Raw genomic sequence first — 18920 nt, 5'->3', positions numbered from 1 at the left:
CCACCGCAAAAATATGAACAGACGTCGGTTACCGTTGAACTATTTGAATTATACTTCGAAATAGAATAGGGCAGGCAATAGGATTTACATCCATATCGGTTTAGGAATTGTGGTCCATTTTATACATTGCCCTAATACCATGCCGCAAATACTGCGGCATGGTCATGCTGGACCTACAAAAGGCCTTCGACACTGTCAATCACACCATTCTGATTGACAAGCTAAAAGCAATTGGTTTTGATAGTCTATCGGTGAGCTGGATGCAATCCTACCTGGAGGGGAGAGAACAGATGGTGGAGGTAAACGGTACCCTATCCCCCCCCCCCCCCTCACAGTGAGCTGTGGTGTTCCACAAGGAAGCATACTAGGACCGCTACTGTTCCTAATTTATCCAAATGTGACAAAATGGCATCCAATGTAATAAAAAAAGTCAACCAACGAACTCGATTCTTGTACCGGATCTCCTCACTGGTAAACAAGAATACCCTGAAGACTCTGGCAGGAGCACTCATTCAAGGGTACTACGACTATGCTTGCACCTCATGGTACCAAAGCACCTCAAAGGCGCTAAAAACAAAATTACAAACATCTAAAAAAAAACTGGTCAGACTACTGCTTGACCTTACTCCTAGAACCCACCTCACCCCTGCCCACTTTGACAACCTAGGATGGCTTAGAGTAGACGACAGAGTACAGCAACTTGCAATGGGCCTGGTCTACAAGACTAAGGTACCCATGTACATGTCAAAATACTTCCCAAAGGTCAGTGAATACCACGATCACAACACCAGAGGGAGCTCCACAAATCATGTTAAACCCAGATTCGGCTCAAACAAGGGACTAAACACGTTTCGCAATTATGCCACATCAATGTGGAACGTCCACAAATAATATGTGTGTGTGTGTCTGTGCGGCCGTGTGTGCGTGCGTGCATGACATGTGTGTGTGTGTGTGTGTGTGGTTATGGTCATGTGACCGTTGTGCTAAGGCAAGCTACAGCATGCTGTTGTGTCCAGCACTGGGTTGTACCAGCTATACATGTTCTCTCCTAAATGAGGGTATAGGCAAAATAATAGAATGTGCTCTTGAGTGTGTTATAAAGTTTTTTTTTTTGCAATTAGTTTTCTCTTTTGAGATATTATTTACTAGATATTTATTATTATGTCGGGACGACAGTGGCCCAGGAGGTAGAGCGGTCATCTGGTAATCAGAAGGTTCCCGGTTCAATTCCGGCTCTTCCCGGTAGTATGTCGAAGTGTCCCTGAGCAAGACACTTAATCGCTAACTGCTCCCGATGAGCAGGTTGGCACCTTGCATGGTTGTTTCTGCCATCCGTGTGTGAATGAGTGAGTGATTGAATGGGTAAATGTGAGGCATAAGTTGTAAAGCGCTTTGGATGCAGTCCACAGTTGTGTAGTGGCCTCACAGCTAGAAGGTCCAGGGTTCGATTCCCGCTTGGGGACCAGGTCGCCGCGTTGCCAGGTACCCAGGTGGGGTATATTCCGGGCCTTTCTGTGTGGAGTTTGCATGTTCTCCCCGTGCTCGCAAGGGTTTCCCCTCCAGAATATAAACCCAATGGAAAAACATGCAGAACAGATCGCTAAAGCTGTCGCGTCCCTGACGAAGACGGACAGGAGCACTTGGATTGGTCCCCGGGCTCGGCCCCACGCCGCAGTCCATGTCTGCTCCCGGCTGCCCATGGGGGGAGGACGACGGGATGGGTCAAGCGCAGAGACTAAATTTCATCGGCGACCCAAAAATGTTGTATGTTCCTGTGTGTGCCGCCCATCGCATGTGTGTGTTGCTGCATGACGACATTGTCAATGTGTGCAATGAATAAAGACTTCTTCAAAAGTCCAGTTTATTTATATTATTATTATTTACAATTTACCATTTTACATTAAACATTTTTCCAGTTTATTTGTTTGGTCCACATTTGTACCTTTTTTGTAAGCCTAATGAAAGCATGATATATTTGTCATTCTAAAGTGACAATATTAGCTGGGGGAAATTGGCCCACCCACATTTTTAGCCCCGCCCAAAAATCAAGCGCATCTCTTGAAGCCTGACAAGATGGATTCTCGTGTAATATCATGAAGCAGACTTCCTCACCCTTCCTCAAAGACAAAACACCAGGCAAAACCAACCCCACAGACAAAACAACAGGCCAAACATCATCATCAGATTTGTGAGTAGAAAACACAAAATTGAGGTGGTACGGATGGGAAAGAAATTGAAGGATACAGGTGTATATGTAAATGAGCATCTCACAAAGAGAAATGGTGAAATTGCAAGACAAGCTAGAATCCTGCGAAAGGCAAATCGAATCCAGGACACTTGGACAAGGAACTCCAGAGTAATGATACGGCTGACCTGAACTGGCCAGAGTAATAGCCGTTAGAGACATAAAAGAACTTGATCAATATAAATGAAAATAACAAATGCTTTGGCAAAGTGGTGCATCAGGGAAGGTCATATGTTTCTACTGTTTGCTAGGGCGGCTAGGTGGTGTAGTGGTCTAAGGCACTCGCCACCAGTGTGGAGACGCTAGGATTCGCGTGTTCGAATCCAGCTCTCCACATTGTTTTTCAGTTTGGCTGGTCGTCCGCAGTAATACACATTGGCCGTATTACGGGGAGGGAAAAACTGAAGGGTGGGGATCGAACGTTGTGAACAAGCGACTCCTACAAGTCGGTTGGTGCGCCTGCGCAGTAGAATCAGGAAGTGTCGGGGGCAGCGTGAGCCTCCCACGCGTTACTCCTCGACACTGAGAGATCGAGCTGCGCAGGTGAAAAGATGCGACTGCTGTTACCTCAAGTACCGGAGGGGACTTGTGCTATGTATGACTTAGTCCACATTGCAGCCGGCTTGTGGGAGGCAAGAAACAGCGTTCGTGACAGGGGAGGGTTGAATTGGATGATACGAAATTGGGATGGGAGAAAAATATAGAAAAATGGGAGAAAAAGTGGATCAAAAAAAAAATGTTTCTACTGTTTGCTTTTGTATTTTTGGTGGGTTGTGAAATGTTTGTGAGTGAACAATCTGACATGAGACAATGTGTGAATACACAGATTTAAAGTCTTTTGACTTTCAAGACCACAAACTTTATGAGTTAGACCATGACATTGATCCAGAGATCCACTTCTACCAGAACATTGATTTGAATTGTGAATATTATTCAGAAGACAAGTTCAATTCAAAAGTAAAAACTGAGGGGTTTTCAGTGATTCATTTCAATAGTATAGGAGTCAGACATTTTTCAAAAATTAAAAAGTACCTTCAACAGTTTAAAAATAAGTTTAGTGTAATAGCAATTTCTGAGACTTGGTTGAGAAGTGACAAAGAACTTCAAGGGGGATTAGAGGGCTATGAAATGTTTTGGAAAAACAGGGGCAACAAAAAGGCAGGGGGTGTTGCCCTGTTTGTGATGTCTGAATTTAAGTGTAAAGTAATTGAAAATATGACAATGGTTATTGACAATTTGATGGGATGTGTAACCATTGAAATCAATGTTGAAAGATCCAAAAATATATTAATTTGTTGCATTTACAGAACACCAGGGTCATGTATTGATCAATTTAATAAGAATATTTCTGAATTATATGAAATGCATAAGGATAAGGAGATTTTTGTTTGTGGTGACTTCAATATTGATTTGATGAAATCTAATGAACATACAAAAACTAAGGAATTTGTTGATAATATGTTTAGTCTGAGTTTCTATCCCCTAATTGTAAAACCTAGCAGAATAACAAAGGACAGTGCAACACTGATTGACAATATTTTTACAAATGTAATGGATGATAAGATAATAAGTGGACTATTAGTGACTGATGTAAGTGATCATTTGCCTGCATGTCTTTGCTGTGTTTGAAATGAAGAATAAATTAAAAATAAAAACAAATAGGCATTGAATGAATGAATGAAAACTTTATTTAACAGATTGCAGAATGGGTACAATACAGTACGGCTCAATACATACAATTGTTAAGGGGATGCAGACCTGAGAAAGACGTTTGTCTTGTTTCCATCAGGGTCCCCCATTTTCAATTCATATAGACATATATGACATACATGACATACAGATAGTCAGTACTGCTACATCTATACATTTATGACATACCAGATTTGCAAATACAGTACTGTTTGTGATACAGAAGGAGTCAAGAAAAGGGAGTATATACATTTGACGTAGAAACTGTACATTGGAGGTTGGGTGGGGGGGGTTGGGTACATTGGGATATTGACAACCATACTGGGTAATTTACATTGGAGGTGGTTGGGGGGGGGGGGGCGGGGGGCACACTGTATAAACAAGTAACACTGTACATTGAGGGGGGGGGGAGGAGACACTGTACAAACAAACACAATTGTACATTGAACTATTGACAAAACCATACTAGGTAAATGACTGTACATTGGAGGGGGTTGGAATGATTGGGTTAGGATATTTACAGGGGCCAGTGTTGAATTGCAGTCTCCCGTAGGTGTCCCTTGAGAGAGGTTTTGAAAGTGGGTAGTGATCCACATTCCTTTACAGCTTTGGGTAGGGCGTTCCACATTGATGTGGCATAATTGCGAAACGTGTTTAGTCCCTTATTTGAGCCGAATCTGGGTTTGACATGATTTGTGGAGCTCCCTCTGGTGTTGTGATCGTGGTATTCACTGACCTTTGGGAAGTATTTTGACACAATTTGGTTAGGAAAAAAATCACCTGAAGCAATACTGGCTCTGAAGGCAGACCTTTTTAGTCATGATTGGCAGGAGGTTTATGTAGAGGATACCAATGAGGCATACAATGCATTTTTGGGTACATTTTTGTCATATTACGACCGACATTGTCCATTGAAGGAGTGCAGACAAAATCCTAAAAAGAGGGTGAAACCATGGCTAACCAAGGGTCTGGAAAAAGCTTGCACTAAGAAAAATAGGCTCTACAGGGAATTTATCAAACATCGAACAAAGGATAAGGAGGACAAGTACAAAAACTATAAAAACAGATTGACATATATTATGAGATCACAAAAAAAGACTACTATAATCATTTGTTGCAAATGCATAAACATAATATTAAGGCTACTTGGGGTGTGCTTAATGACATGATTAAAAAGTCCAGTAAAAAGGAATTTCCAATATACTTCGAAAAAAATTACAATACATTTATTCAAAGTATAGAGGAAATTGTAAATGAGTTTAATGAGTATTTAGTTAATGTAGGCCCAAATTTGGCTAATGAAATTGACCTCCCTACAGATGGTGAAACTTATTCTGATTCACCATCAAACAGCAACTCAATGTTCCTTGGTGGTGTTTGTGAGAGTGATGTGCTAGAAGTGGTTAGAAAGTTTAAGTTTAAGTTTAATCCATTGATAGTAATACTATTGACATGTCAACTATAAAAGAAGTCTTTGACTCTGTCCTCAAACCATTCACTTATATACAAATCCTTTTTGACTGGTATTTTTCCTGATGAAATGAAAATGGCCAGGGTGATTCCAATCTTTAAAAGTGGTGACATACATACTATATCAAATTATAGACCTATATCATTGCTACCTCAATTTTCAAAGATACTCGAAAAATTATATGTAAATAGACTTGATGGCTTTATTGAAAAATATGGATTATTGAGTGACCATCAATATGGTTTTAGGAGCAATAGATCAACATCCTTAGCAGAAATAGATTTAGTGGAAAATATATCAACAGCAATTAATGAAAAACAACCCTCAATAGGTGTATTTATTGACTTATGTAAAGCATTTGACACAATTGATGATTCCCTGCTTTTACAAAAAATGGAACGGTATGGAATAAGAGGTGTCACTCATCATTGGTTAAGAAGTTATCTAGATAAGGGCGGTCAGGTAGCGTAGCGGAGATTGCGTTCGTCACCAACCCCGGAGACGCTGGATTTGCTGTTGTCACTAGCTTGGCTGGCCGTTCACACTAATACAATTGGCAGTATTAGAGGGTGGGAGAAGCTGGCGGGGTGGGTCCGGGTCGTTGTAAACATCGACTCCTACAGTTCGGTCGGGGCGCCTGCTAAGCGCGGATAGGATCTAAGGGCAGTAGTGTGATCCTTCCACACGTTACACGCTCTCAGTGAGAGTCCGCGCTACCAGGTGAAAAGAAGCGGTTGATTGGCTAGATGTGTGTCGGAGGAAGCACATGATAGCCTCCACCCTCCCAGACCGACTGTGGGGGGTAAGTGCGCAGCGACCAGGAAGGGGATTGGGAATTGGCATAACAACTAACATTGGGATGGGAGAAAATCGGAGGAAAATGGAGGGGGAAAAAAGATCAATAAAAAAAATTAAAAAAAATAAGTTATCTAGATAATAGGTTTCAATATTGTTAGATCCTGATCAATCTGGCCAGTATCACGTCTTCGTCTGTTTGGCTCTCCATCCAATTCCCCTGCGTTGTGTCATTTTAATGGTCCTGACGTCTCCGACACTGGCTGATAAAATCCTTATCTCTCCCCGTTAGTACAATCCGCAAACCATAATAATTCTCCACCTCCGTAAGAATTCGACACTTCGACAACGTGAAATACCTTACAAGGAGAAGCGTGGTTTATTTGATAAACAGAAACCTCAGCTCAGATGTTAACAGATTGTATTGTACTTGAAGAGTCTATTCTAATGATCTTTCCATGTTGTTCAGTCTATCGTCCCTCTGCTATTCAGTCCGATAGTGGTCAGGCCTAGTCGTTAGCCAAGACCATCCTCGTGGTAGCCGAAGCTAATGATGATGTGGCATTCTTCCTCCCCCCCCCCTCTCTGTGATGAGAGGAGAGAGTATCTTGGTCTCTTCCCTCCTGTGGGATTCGTTTCTTTGGTCTCCCAGATTTTTAGTCTGCCCTACACCCGGAAACACCGTTCGACTTATAGATCTTCGTCGTAGCAACGACGGCCCCGCCTTCTGGTTGTCATGCGACGTGCTAATAACCTTTCACACCATTAAACGTTTTATTAAGATGAACCTCTCTCCCTCCTGCTCTGGGCCTACACTCTCTTATCTATGTGTTCTTCCAAGGAATTCAAAACATTCTCTCGCTGGCAGTGTGCTAAACATTCTGCTGGCTACTGGCAAACCATGCACATTTCGATCTCTCTGACCCGGCACCATTTTAGCTGTGGTCATCTCCCCCCAATCTATACATCACATACATTGAATAAACCCCGTTTTCTCTCATTCCCCCCTTTGATTCTTAATCAACTTTCAGAATCAACAGACTACTTGGTTTTTCAATTAATTATACCAAAAAATAGACTCATAACAATGAGGGCCCCTCCGTCTGCTGTTTTCCTTATTGTTTTCCATTACCCGCATCACACCCAAACCAGAAAGGATAAACAACGGTCAGGGAGGAGAGAGAGAGAGACAGAGAAAAACACAGATTGCAACTTTTCAGACAACACACCTGAACCCTTCGGCCCCCCTATTAGGTACACCCCACGTCCAAATCAGAGCGCTCCCTTCCCTCTTACAGTACACCTCCCATCTTGGGCCGGTCCCGTCTCCTAGGGCAAGGGCCCCTTTCAGTGACGGCTCCTTTCCTGAGCTGGTCCCCCCTCCAGGGCGCGGTCCCCTAGGCAAAAATGTCTCCCCTGGTCTGCTACTGCTCAGTGTCTCTGGCTGTCCTCTCCACATCTGCTCCTCCACCGCCGCCGTCTCCTCTCTCTCGTCGTGGATGATCTGTGTACCAGGCTATGGTGCCTGGCCCCGGCTGCTTCCTCCTCCTCCAGTCTGTCTCCTGGTCGTCTCCACCGTGGTCGGTGTCTCCCCCCGATCTTTCTCAGGAGCGCTGTTTCTCCTACAGCGCTTGTTCGCCTCCTGACCGCTCGAATCGACTCTCTCCCATGGTTGGCTGGCCTCGCTTGCCGGCTTGGCTCGAGTCCATGATGGCTGTTGTTCACTCGTCCCTGCATTGAAAAGTCTTTTTCTGTTGTTCTTATCTCTTGCAAATCCGGCTGTCATCGGCAACCAACTGTTCCCGTTGTTTTTATCTCTTGCAAATCCGGCTGTCATCGGCACCAACTGTTAGATCCTGATCAATCTGGCCAGTATCACGTCTTCGTCTGTTTGGCTCTCCATCCAATTCCCCTGCGTTGTGTTAGGGTTAGGGTTATCTGGAAAAGAAAATGTCAGCATTACCAGTAACTGGAAAGTGGTAACCATTACCGCATTCACATGACTATTTAGACTTGTTCATCTTGAGAAAAGCACTTTTTTCCAATATGTCTCTTGCTCTGTTGTGGCGGCCACTTGAGAGGTAACCAGTTACACTGAAGACACGCTCGGCAAAGGCTTGGGATGCTGGCATCGCCAGGAGATCCAAGGCCAGAGGTTTCAGATGTGGAAACACCATAGGACTCTGAGAAATCCAGAACTCAATACCAGATTCCTCAACGTCTGTGTTAGCACTAGCAGCCTGGTTGGACAGCCCTTCTTTGTATTTCAGAATCTCCTGTCTAATGCTAGTGGTCTTGGGCGTCTTTGGCCTTGCTGGACGACTGGCACTGAAAAACTTGAACCTAGGCCGCTTTGCCGATGTTGTCTCTGCTGAAGCCACGTTTTCCAGTTCCTCATCATCGGTCACCTGCTCCACTCGCACTTCCACTCTTCGTGGCATGCTGTGAGCAATGTAGTCTTCTGCCTTTCGTAGAAGATCCTGCATTCCCTCATCATCATTCTCAATAAGGGTCTCAGCTGATACATGGGGGTCAACAAAACATGCTGCTGCAGCAAGAGGAGAGAACTTGGCGCTGTGACGTCAAGGAAAATGCTGAAACGCATGTGCATGTTGAAAAGCATCTTCTGTGCCAGTGAAGCTGCCTCTCTGTAGGTTCTAGCATGATCTAGAGAAAATTCAGACAGATGGCTTCTGAGATCCAAAAGAGCAGGCACAACGAGGGAAGGGATTGGGTGTCACTTTGCAGCATCTTTATGTGCTCAGCTAATGGCAGTAGAAGGTCTTGCAGCATGCCAACCTTCTGCCACTCACTGGGCTGCAGGCTGTCCCAGCCCATGGATTCCGCTACTACTGTGACATGGTCCTTGAGTTGAAGACAACGCGCCATCATGGAGTGACAACTGGACCATCTGGAGGGACAGTCTTTGATGAGGATGAGACCAGACCTCTGCAGCAAGCGCTCTGTGGCGACAGATGATTTGCGGAACTGGTTGACTAGGTGCCTTGTTTTGTCCGGCTTCGGATTGAGGGTTCCTTGTTCAGCAGCATGTTTACTACAAGCTGGAGGGTGTGCACAATCATGGGGTCCTCTCCATTGTTCTATAGCAGGGCTATTCAACTGGTGGCCCGCGGGATGATTCTGACCGGCCCGCAAAAGATTACATGATAATTAGAAAGAAAAAAAAGAAAAAAAAGATTAATATTTTTTTTTAACTTTTTTTTTCTTCATGTCAATGTTCACACGCACAATTGAGCCAAAAGTCACTCAATTAATGACAGATTTCATTGATAAATTGAAGGAAAACTTTGCAAGTCGATTTGATGAATTTGACATGCCCAGAGAATTGATGCATTTTGTGAGCAACCCATTTGCCAATGTAGCTGCTATTTCCACAAAAGGACAAGAGTTCCTTGCATCACTTCACATTGATGAAGGTCTCCTGCAACTTGAAATAATTGACATGCAAGCATCATCTGCTCTGAAGCAGGCACTTGAGAATGAATCCACCACAACATTTAGGATGAAGTGTATTCATGTCAACACATTCCCCAAAATACAAACGCTGGCAATATCTGTGCTAACAATGTTTGGCTCAACATACACCTGTGAATCCAGTTTCTCTCACATGAATGCCATTAAAACAAGCAACCGTGCCTCCTTGACAAATGAGCATTTGCATCACTGTTTGCGGGTAGCCCTCACTTCCTATGAACCCTCTTTCTCTGCCATTGCCCAGTCAAAGAAGTGCAATCTCTCTCATAGATGTGTGTATGTAGGCTAGGCCTGTCTGCCCCCCACCCCCCCTGATGTTTGAGAGTTAAGAGTGGACAATAAGTGCTAATAAGATGCTGTGATTTGCTGTTGTTGCACAGACATGAAGCACGTTTTCATAAGCTCAGCTGCACTATAAATGTGTTTTTTTGTTCAAGTGTTGATGTTAGAATGTTCAGATGCACATCATGCACTTGTTTGTTTTTTTATTTTATTTTTATATTGAAATGTTGAAGAGGAGATGTTGCAGTTGTTGCACAGTCATAAATGAAGCACTTTCTGCAGGAGATGTTGCAGATGTGGCACATAAATGAAGCACTTTTTTTGAAAAGTATACTACTTTTGCAATGTAGTTAAATAAAAGTTGTGAAAATGTGGTTGCGTGTTGTGTCAAGTGTACATATATTCATAGCACGGGGAGGCGCCGTGGCAGTCCGGCCCCTGGCCCCTTGGGTTTCTGACAATGTGGCCCCCTGAACAATTTAGTTGAATAGCCCTGCTCTATAGTCATCCCTACATGGAGATAAGAAAAATTACAAATGCATAGTTTAATCCATTTATTCTTTTTAACTTATTTATTCAATTCACAATGGGCCTCATTCAACAATACTCTCTTATTATTTGTCTTATATTCTTGCGTACCTGTCTGTTAAGAGAACAATAAGAAAAGCCACGCCAGATTCATCAAGCCGTTCTTAACGTCAATCTAAATCTGTGCATACCCAGGAGATTTGCATGATGAATCCCACTCATTCTTAAACTCAAAAGCGTGTTCGCGCTAAATTCATTTGCATACAGACACGCCCACCATCTCCTTATAAGGCGAATGAGGCGGGTGTAAAACAGCCGAGTTTCACCATCTGATCCCTGTCTGATATATTCAACAGGAAGCGCTTTGCGATCTCAAAATGACACAGACACACGTCTCACGACTTGCGACTCACGACGCATGTGTGTGTGTGTTAATCTGATGACAAATAAAGACTTATACTTGTACTTAAGTTATACGTATACGTACTGTATAGTGCGAAATAAATCGGTCAAAAGATCGGAGAGATGTCATCTCTCTCTGAAATGTCCGTGGAGAGATTTCATCTCTCTCTGAAATGTCCGTGGCTAAAACTCAGAGTGCGCTCAGAACTTTAGGTGTGGAGCAGAGTTTTGATTGATTGATTGAACATTTTATTAACAGATTGCAGAATTGGTACAATACAGTACAGCTCAATACACACAATTGTTAAGGGGATGCAGACCAGAGAAAGACTTTTGTCTTGTTTACATCAGGGTCCCCCATTTTAAATTCATCATAACATATGACATACATGACATACAGATAGACAGTACTGCTACATCTTCATCTATAATTCTATACAGAGAAGAGAAGAGAAGAGAGGAGAGGAGAGGAGAGGTTGTAAATATGCATTATATGCGTACGGCCTGGGCAGCCAGCATCTAACTGTTCTAACAGCAATATATAATCCATTTCAGAAGCAGAACGCACGCAATAAGTTATAATAATAATAATAATAATAATAATAATAAAAAAAAATTGATCTACTTTTTCTCCCCATTTTTCTATTTCTCTCCCGTCCCCAATTTCGTATTGTCCAATTCTACCCTCCCCTGTCTCGAACGTTGTTAGGCCATGCCTCCCACAAGCCGGCTGCAATGTGGACGAAGCCTTGCATCACGTGTCCCCTCCGGTACTCGAGGAGGCAGCCGTCGCATCTTTTCACCTGCACAGCGCGATCTCTCAGCGGCGAGGGTCTGCGTGGGAGGGACACGCCGCCCTCGTCGCTTCCTGATTCTACTGCGCAGGCGCACCAACCGACCTGTAGGAGTCGCTGTCCACAACGTCCGATCCCCACCCACCAGCTTCCCTCCCCCTAATACTGCCAATTGTATTAGTATGAACGACCAGCCAAGCTGGTAGCAACGCAGAGAGCTGGGCTCGAACCCAGCATCTCCTGCATTGGTGGCGAGCGCCTTGCCCACTGCGCCACCTAGCCGCCCATAATAATAATAATTATTGAAAAGTTCTGCATGGGTTTATAAAGTCGTATTTGGGGGTACTGTATTTGGGGGCAATTGACCAATGGTTTGCTTTCAACCCATGAACTCCTTCCTCTCTCACCATTTTATATATATATATATATATATATATATATATATATATATATATATATATATATATATATATATATATATATATATATATATATATATTTTTTTTTGTATCTACTAAAACTGTATTGTATTATATTGTTTGTTTTGTAAAGTGTCTTTGAGAATTAGAAAAGGCGCTATATAAATCTTATGTATTATTATTATTATGAATGGTAGGCTTTTTTAAATGTTTCTCATCTGGGTAAGAATTCGACGGCCCCTCGGAGAGGCAAACTCACCACCGGGCGCCGCCCGGGCGTATCCGACTGCCACGACCGCGGAGTCAGAGACGCCCCACGACGCACGGAGGACACGGCAATGGAGAAGCTCTGGTGAAGGGTGACGTTGTGAGCATTCGAACCCTCCGAAGGTGCAGACATTATGTCTTCGCTTTTCTCGTAAATTGGCGAGAGAAAGAAAAATAAGATACAATGTCCACGTAGCTCCTTTCCAACAACTATTTCGGCACTAAACTCAAGTGGTGTATACAGACACTTGTCAGTGGTGAAAATAGGGAAGGAGCTGTTAGTATGGCCACGTCCCCACTTATGTAGACGCGCGGGTGTGGGTGTGTGGAGACATTTTATTCAGAATTAATTAATACTTTAGTCTTCTTTGGCACTCTGAACCTTTTATCAAATGTTCGCAACATCATTATGGAATCCTCATCTTCCACTGTACACGCAGGGAGTGCTGTGTGGCCGATCCAGGCGGCGACTGCCTCCTCTCTGTTTAGTTGCTCGAGGGAGTTCTGTTTGTACAAGCCGCCAAAGAAATCACCTGCGGATGGAGGCTTCGGCTTGTCTACTTTCTTGGGTGGTTTCTTCACATCTGCAATCTAGGACAGGAATAAATAAAGTCAGAACAGATACAACTTCTGAAAAATCTAACTCTTCCACTATAGGTCAGAGGTTAGTACCTCTGGACTAAAAAGGACTGTATATTCTAGGGTGACTGTTGACAGCATCTGGCTATGGGGCGACAATAATGTGGTCAAGAGGCATGGTTTCTATCTTTAGCCTTTGGCGTGGTTTATTCATTCACATGTTAAACAGCAGCAGTACTAGAGTTCTCCTCTCTCTGAGAGGCAGGTGGGAAAGAGGTAGAGGGGGAGGAGACATCTCTTTATATACTCGCCACCTGGTGGTATCATGAGTGGCTCCGCCTAGAGCGCCCTCTAGTGGAAACAGTTATATATGCAGTTAGACAGTTACTTGCAATCCTACATAGAACCTCTAACTTTAACCATATTGTGATTTCCAAAAAAGAGGACACTCTGCCCCCAGCCTCAAGATACTTAAAGTTTACTCAAAGATGCCTTAAGTTATAATTTTAATATATTTAAAGTATGCCTCCTCTGTATGGATAGAAAATTATTATTTATATAAAAAAATAATATCTATAACCAAAGTTACTCAATATGCTTTATTATGCCTAGTCATCTGACAAATCTCAAGAAAATAACTTAAAAATCAACCTATAACTAAATAATAGCTTATAATAAAATTATAACAGTAACCTCACAAATATATGAATTAATAAAGTAACTAATGATAAAGTGCACTATGCAGTTTCGGATTTGTTACATTTGCATAACTTGCAATTAGTGTACAAAACTAATTTATTACACACGTAATCCTTAGAATGATTGTATCATACTACTATGATACCCATTAAAACAAGTAATTAGAATAATAGATGCCTACTTTGCTGGAACGATTAATTTCAAACGTATACAGTGCGTGTGTGTGTGTGTGTGTGCTTTTGTGTGTGCGCTCGCGCGTTGAGGCTCGCTAAGCCTTTTTACTTACTTAGGCCTTTTATTCCTTTCGGAACATAGGCCATTGATGAAAAGTTTCCACCCCCGTCTGTCTTGCGCCATCCTCTCCAGCTGTTTCCACGTCAGTCCCCTTTTCTTGAGTTCCTGCTCAGTGTCTCTTCTCCAGGTGTTTTTGGGTCTTCCTCTGCCTCGCTTGCCTTGTGGGTTCCAGGTTAATGCCTGTTTGGTTATTGCGGTTTTGTGTCTTCGAAGTGTGTGCCCAATCCAGCTCCATTTTCTCCTGGTCAGCTGGACCTCCACTGATTCTTGCTTGGTGCATTCCCACAGCTTGATGTTGGTGATTGTGTTTGGCCAGAAGATCCTGAGGATACATCTCAGACAATGGTTGATGAAGGTCTGCAGTTTATTGTTGATGTTAGTGGTGGTTTTCCAGGTTTCAGAGCCATATAGCAGAATGGATTTGACATTGGAGTTGAAGTTTTGAGCTTGGTGTTGAGTTTGATGTTTCGGGTTTTCCATATCTTGTTTAACATGTTGAATGTTGCTCTTGCTTTTCCTATTCTTGCCCTTACGTCAACCTCTTCCAGTGTCTGGCCCCCGATGGTTATGGGGTTTGTGCTTTTATTATTGACTCTGATTACTTGAGTTTTTTTGTCCATTTATTTTGAGCCCAAGTCCAGCTGCAGTTGTTTCTAGCAGCTGGGTTTTGTCTTGCATCTGTTGATGGTTGTGTGAGAGTAGTGCGATGTCATCCGCAAAGTCCAGGTCTTCGAGGTGCTCCGTTAGACTCCACTGGATGCCAGTCTTTTTATTGGTTGTGGTTTGCCTCATGATCCAGTCGATGCATAGGAGGAAGAGGAAGGGGGAAAGTAGGCAGCCCTGTTTCACGCCGGTGAGCACTTTGAAGTGTTCTTGTGCACATCCGTTATGTAACACTTGGCATTTCATGTCCTGATACATGTTCTTGATTATGCTGATGTATTTTCTAGGGATTCCATAGTGTGCCATGAGTTTCCAAAGCAGCTCGCGGTCTACACTATCGAATGCCTTTTCAAAATCGATCAAATTGACATAGACAGGTGAGTGCCATTCTATGGATTGCTCGATGATGATCCTGAGGGTGGCAATTTGGTCACTGCACGATCTACCGTTCCTGAAACCGGCTTGGTTTTCTCTCAGTTCATCATCGACCCCTTTTCGCAATCTGTCCAAGATAATGCGGTTTAACACTTTGCCTGGTGTTGAGAGCAACATAATCCCACAATAGTTGTTGCAGTTCTTAAGGTCTCCTTTCTTGGGTATAATAGCAATGAGCCCGTCCTTCCAGTCTGTTGGTACATTTCCTTCTTTCTCCCAGATCCTTTTGATCAGCTGGTGTAGCATGGTGGCTGAGGTTTCAACGTCTGCCTTTAAAGCTTCTGCTGGAATGTCATCTGGCCCTGCTGCCTTGTCACGTCGCAATGCATTGATGGCCTTTTTCACCTCATATCTTGTTGGGGGGGCACAGTTGATCTCCAGCATGTGTGCAGCTGGCGGAATCTCTACCTCTTGGACAGGGGGCTCTCTGTTGAGGAGCTCCCTAAAGTGCTCAGTCCACCTTTGGTGTTGTTCTTCCTTGGTGGTGAGCAGTCGTCCTTGTTTGTCACGGATTTGTGTGTTTGTCTGTCTAAACCTCCCGGTTAGTTTGTTGGTGGTCAGGTAGAGTTCCTTGAGGTTATTCTTTCCCGCTGCTTCCTCTGCTTCTTGCGCCAAGTCTTCTATGTATTTCTGTTTGTCGCGTTTGATGCTTTTCTTCACCTCCTTGTTTGCTACTTCGTAGTCTCTGTGAGCTGCTCCCTTTTTTGCTCGAGTTTTGCATTTGTTTATTGTGTCTTTTTTTGCCCTCCTCTCCTCTATTCTTTTCAGTGTTTCAGGACAGGTAAGCCTTACTCCACACATTTCTGGAGCATTATTATTTTTTTTTATCAACTTTTTCTCCCATTTTCTATTTTTCTCCCATCCCAATTTCGTATCGTCCAATTCTACCCTCCCCTGTCTCGAACGCTGTTAGGCCATGCCTCCCACAAGCCGGCTGCAATGTGGACGAAGCCTTACATCACGTGTCCCCTCCGGTACTCGAGGAAGCAGCCGTCGCATCTTTTCACCTGCACAGCGCGATCTCTCAGCGGCGGGGGGCTGCGTGGGAGGGACACGCCGCCCCCGTCGCTTCCTGATTCTGCTGCGCAGGCGCACCAACCGACCTGTAGGAGTCGCTGTCCACAACGTCCGATCCCCACCCATCAGCTTTCCCACCCCTAACACTGCCAATTGTGTTAGTATGAACGACCAGCCAAACTGATAGCAATGTGGAGAGCTGGGCTCGAACCCAGCGTCTCCTGCATTGGTGGCGAGCGCCTTGCCCACTGGCCACTACACCACCTAGCCGCCATTTCTGGAGCATTTCTTTATCCACTATGGTTGGATGGTGTATTGTACTTGTGCTGTATCATAACAATACATTTCAATCTAATCTCGTTTTGAGATCAGTCGCAAATCGCTTCCTGTTGAATGGATCAGTTGAGTGCAATGCCGACTCTCTACTTTCCCCCGTTTACGCTCGCCTTCACAGCCTGGAATATGACACGCCCACTGATGATGTCACGGTTCGCGAGGAAAAACCAAATTTTTTTCTGTGCCAGCTGAGCACCGCTTTGTCACGTTCTGAACCAATTAATCCCGGTGTGAACGGGCCAGCCGGTGCGAGATTACGTTCGGGAACCGGCTCCAGCACGGAGCCTGGCCGCGTGTAGCTTATTCCCAGCGGAAGAGTGCGTCGCGTGCTTCCGCGTTTTCTCTGATTGGCCATGACGCCCATGTGACCGCGGCAGCGCGAGAGAGCTGCAGCGCGGAAATAGGCTGTCTATTTCCTCGCGCTGCAGCGCGGAAATAGGCTGTCTATTGCCATTCTCTAAGACAAACTCTAACCATAACCAGCTCCTTAACAGCGCCTAAACTTAACCCTTCTAACCTTAACCAATTCCGAAACAATGCCTAACCTTAACCTTAACCATGCCTAACCTTAACCATAACCAACTCCGAAAGAATATTGCCATTCTCTAAGACAAACTCTAACCTTAACCAGCTCCTTAACAGCGCCTAAACTTAACCCTTCTAACCTTAACCAACTCCGAAACAATGCCTAACCTTAACCATAACCAACTCCGAAACAATGCTTAAAGTTAACATGCCTAAACTTAACCGGCGAAAGAATGCATGTTAAAAAAAAATAAAAATGAAGGGAATTGAACTTGTCACCAACAGACCGCAGGATCCACAGCACGGCAACACTGCCAGTTGAGCTAAGCATCGAATGAAAAACATCAGGGATTACGGCTACATAATGCCGCAGCCAATCAGGGAAAACGCGGAAGCACTCTGCAGCACTCTGCAGCTGTTAATAAGCTATAGGCAGCCTGGCCGTGTGAAAGGCCTATGTGTCTGCTAGTGCAGACTGTGGGTGACTGTCAGTCAAAGCGCTTATGGGCGGAGCCCAGCCCAAAACAGCTTGAAATGTTGAAGTGGAAAAATGCTGCTTTAGGGCTCGTGTCCGTGTGGTATCCCTACTGCAGTGCTCCGAAACTGATCATGGACCTGTACTTCACGACTTTGTGAATTGATGTGATGAGAATTACTTGGACCTCAATGTCTCTAAGACTAAGGACATGATAATTGACTTCAGACACAACCCCGATCATCAAGCCAGTGTAGCTAGTGTAATTCACGATGAGGACGTCCAGATTGTTGAATCGTACAAATACCAGGGAACTGTGTTTGACTGTAAACTGAAGTTCAACTTAAATACAGAGTCTATTGTTAAAAAAGGTCAGCAGAGGATCTACCTGCTGAGAAAGCTGAACTCTTTTAATGTTAGTGCGAAGATCCTGAGCACTTTTTATAGTTCTTTTATTGAAAGCCTCCTAACTTTTTCTTTTATCTGCTGGTTCAGTGGCCTGTCCATTAAAGATAGGAACAGCCTACAGTACATAGTGAAAGTGTGCTCCAAAATAATTGCAGTAAAACAGAGAGACCTATGTTCTCTCTGGACGGACCAGGTGGTCAAGAAGGGGACGAGCATCATTAATCAACCCCTCCATGCTCTGTCTCAGCAGTTTTCACTGTTGCCTTCTGGCCGCCGTTATGACATCCCACCCAGTAGGACCAACCGCTACGCCAAATCTTTTGTCCCCTCGGCTATCAGACTTTTAAACACAGACGGTAGTCATTTTAAGTAGCCTTTTGCACTTGGTTGTCTGTTTTTACTTTTACTTTTACTGCTGGATTGTGTATCACATGGAGTGTTTCTCTTTTTATTTGCCGTGCTGTCGTTGAGATGTTTTGTTGTTTGTTTGTCTTTGTTGCTTGTTGGTGAAGCTGCAAATATGAATTGCATCACGCGGGATCAATAAAGTTGTCTGAATCTGAATCTGAGTGTCGACCGGGGACGTTTTATGAGTTGTCAGCTCCTCTCTGTCATTCATTTCTATGCTACAGACGCGACAGGCGCACTCCTTTTCCCAGCGCTGCGCCTCGCGTTTTAGCGCTCTTGGCAGCCAGCGTTTTTAGGCGGAGCGCTCCCAGTGCCTAAAGTTGAAACTAGTTCAACTTTTTGAGAGGAGCGGCGCTCATCAAGGTAAGGTTTTTTCGACCGACCAAACAACATCGAGCAAGTGGCGGAGCAGCGGCAGTTGCGAGACTCAGGAAAACGCTCTGAGCATGCATATTTTTGCTTTTCAAAGCGGTCCGCCTTGAAAAAAACTTCCCCGGTGGACACAAAGCTATAGAGTACTTGATTAGAAATACAAAACAATGAATTTTTTGGAAAAAAACTTTACAGATTTGTTCCATAGACTCACAGGAATTGTGTAAAGTTGCCCAAATAGTGAAAGGAATAGCAAGACATGTCCATAGCTGTCAACATTGGGATTTGAAAAAACTGGATATTTCGCCCCCTGCCCCCTCCC

This window comes from Notolepis coatsorum (genome assembly GCF_963971535.1).
Source record: "Notolepis coatsorum genome assembly, chromosome: 2".
In the NCBI taxonomy this organism is placed as follows: domain Eukaryota; kingdom Metazoa; phylum Chordata; class Actinopteri; order Aulopiformes; family Paralepididae; genus Notolepis; species Notolepis coatsorum.
This window is presented reverse-complemented; position numbering follows the sequence as displayed.